The following is a 2,629-nucleotide window of genomic DNA, read 5'->3' as shown; positions in this document are numbered from 1 at the left end:
AAAAATATAGAAAACTAATTAAATAAGTAAAGTTGAGTTTTTTTAATATAAAAACTCAGTTTCTTATATAAAGTGAATTATTTTCTCTTTATCATAACAAAATATAGAACAATAATTTCTCATCATTATATAAAACACAACAGTGTGAGGCTGATAATAAAGATTTATGTCAGGTTTTGCATATTACCGTTTAGTAGAAGCTCTGTAAGTATGAAGTCTCTCTGGTTCCTCCTGTGATATCACTGAGTGTTACACAGATATTTATACTAATGTGGGAGTGTCACCTTTCTCTGTGTGACTCACATGAGTACAACTTGTCAGTTGGGAGACAATGAGAGGGTCACACCTAGACCTTTGTTCTCTTATAGGATGTCTATTGTCCCCTCTGGTGTCACATGAATACAGAGTCCCTGCCTCACCCTCAGGGTGTGATTATCATATGGATAACTAAGGAGGAAACAAATGGTTTAATTTAAATGTGAGAGATTTTTCTGTTGTGTCTTAAAATATCTCAGGATACAGCATTATATTATGTTTTTATTTTTGGAAATTGTTATTTTAAAAGAACTTAGTGGCAAACAGATGTATAATATTAACTTGTTATTAGATACATATGAAATACAATGCTAAGTATTTCAATACTAATAATGTGACCCTTTCAATCAGCTAGATTACGAGTTTTGCGTTATGAGTGAAAAAGCAGTGTTATGGCTCTTTTTCACTACCGCTGCTATTACAAGTCTTGTAGGTATAGCTGTACCGCACACCTTTTTGGCCTTCACGCAAAGTAACTACCGCACCTTTCAAAAAGTCCTTTTTCAATGGGACTCCCATAGCGCCGGTATTACGAGTTTGCCTGTCTGCCCAAAAAGTAAGCGGTACAGCCTATAACTACAAGATCTGTACCACCATCTAAAGTCAGTAGTTATGAGTTTTATGTTACAAAGCTGTAACATAAAACTCATATCTAAAGTATTACAAAGTACACTAACACCCATAAACTATCTAATAACCCCTAAACCGAGGTCCTCCCACATTGCAAACACTAAAATAAAATGATGAACCCCTAATCTGCCGCTCCCGACTTCGCCACCACTATAATAAACATATTAAACCCTAAACTGCCGTACTCCACCTCTAGTTAGATATTATTAACCCCTAATCTGCTGCCCCCAAAATCGCTGCCACCTAACTACACTTATTAACCCCTAATCTGCTGCCCCAATGTCGCCGCCACTATACTAAAGTTATTAACCCCTAAACCTAACCCTAACACCCACTAACTTTAACATAATTAAAATAATTCCAAATAAAAATTACAATTAATACCTAAATTATTCCTATTTAAAACTAAATAAATACTTACCTTTAAAATAAAACCTACGCTAGCTACAACATAACTAATATCTATATTGTATCTAGCTTATGTTTTATTTTTATTTCACAGGTAAGTTTGTATTTATTTTAACTAGGTAGACTAGTTAGTAAATAGTTATTAACCTATTATCCTTTTAGGTCAGGGCTGCCCTCTGCGCTAATTCCTGTGCGCCCCTCTGCGCTAATTCCTGTGCGCCCCTCTGCGCTAATTCCCGTGCGCCCATAGATAAAGCAGGACTGGTAGGTCGGGAAAAAAGAGCCCTGGAACTTGCCCTGTGCAACTGGACATTTGTTGTAAATATTATTATTATTTGTCTTTATATGCAGCCCATAAATAACCTAAACACTGACCTGCGGCCCCTGTGAGTTAGGACCCATCACTGCCCTGTGCTACTCCAGACAAATCTGACCATAATGCAGCTAATCATTCCCATACATTCATATCTACACATATATTTATTTATAATATAACACTTTAGCTGTTGTCTGGTTTACAAATGAATAAACTACACCTGTGTGATGACACGTGAGCTGCACATTATACACATTACATGATACTCAGTGTCTAATACTGATTTATATAACGTTTTATCTTATTCCCCTGCCCTGTGTGTAGCTGCTGTAAATGACTAACTCATAAACATAACTTGTGCTACAGTTGTGCTTCAGTGTGTATTAACCCCTTCACTGGCACAGAGAGCAGCACAGTGTGTATTAACCCCTTCACTGGCACAGAGAGCTGCACAGTGTGTATTAACCCTTCACTGGCACAGAGAGCAGCACAGTGTGTATTAACCCTTCACTAGCACAGAGAGCAGCACGGTGTGTATTAACCCTTCACTGGCACAGAGCTGCACAGTGTGTATTAACCCTTCACTAGCACAGAGAGTAGCACAGTGTGTATTAACCCTTCACTAGCACAGAGAGCTGCACAGTGTGTATTAACCATTCACTGGCACAGAGAGCAGCACAGTGTGTATTAACCCTTCAATAGCACAGAAAGCTGCACAGTCTGTATTAATCCTTCACTAGCACAGTGTGAATTAACCCTTCACTAGCACAGAGAGCTGCACAGTGTGTATTAACCCTTCACTGGCACAGAGAGCAGCACTGTGTGTATTAACCCTTCACTGGCACAGAGCTGCACAGTGTGTATTAACCCTTCACTAGCACAGAGAGCTGCACAGTGTGTATTAACCCTTCACTAGCACAGAGAGTAGCACAGTGTGTATTAACCCTTCACTAGCACAGA

Source organism: Bombina bombina, chromosome 5 (assembly GCF_027579735.1).
Source record: "Bombina bombina isolate aBomBom1 chromosome 5, aBomBom1.pri, whole genome shotgun sequence".
In the NCBI taxonomy this organism is placed as follows: domain Eukaryota; kingdom Metazoa; phylum Chordata; class Amphibia; order Anura; family Bombinatoridae; genus Bombina; species Bombina bombina.
The sequence above is the reverse complement of the archived record's forward strand: the minus strand, read 5'-3'. Positions refer to the sequence as shown.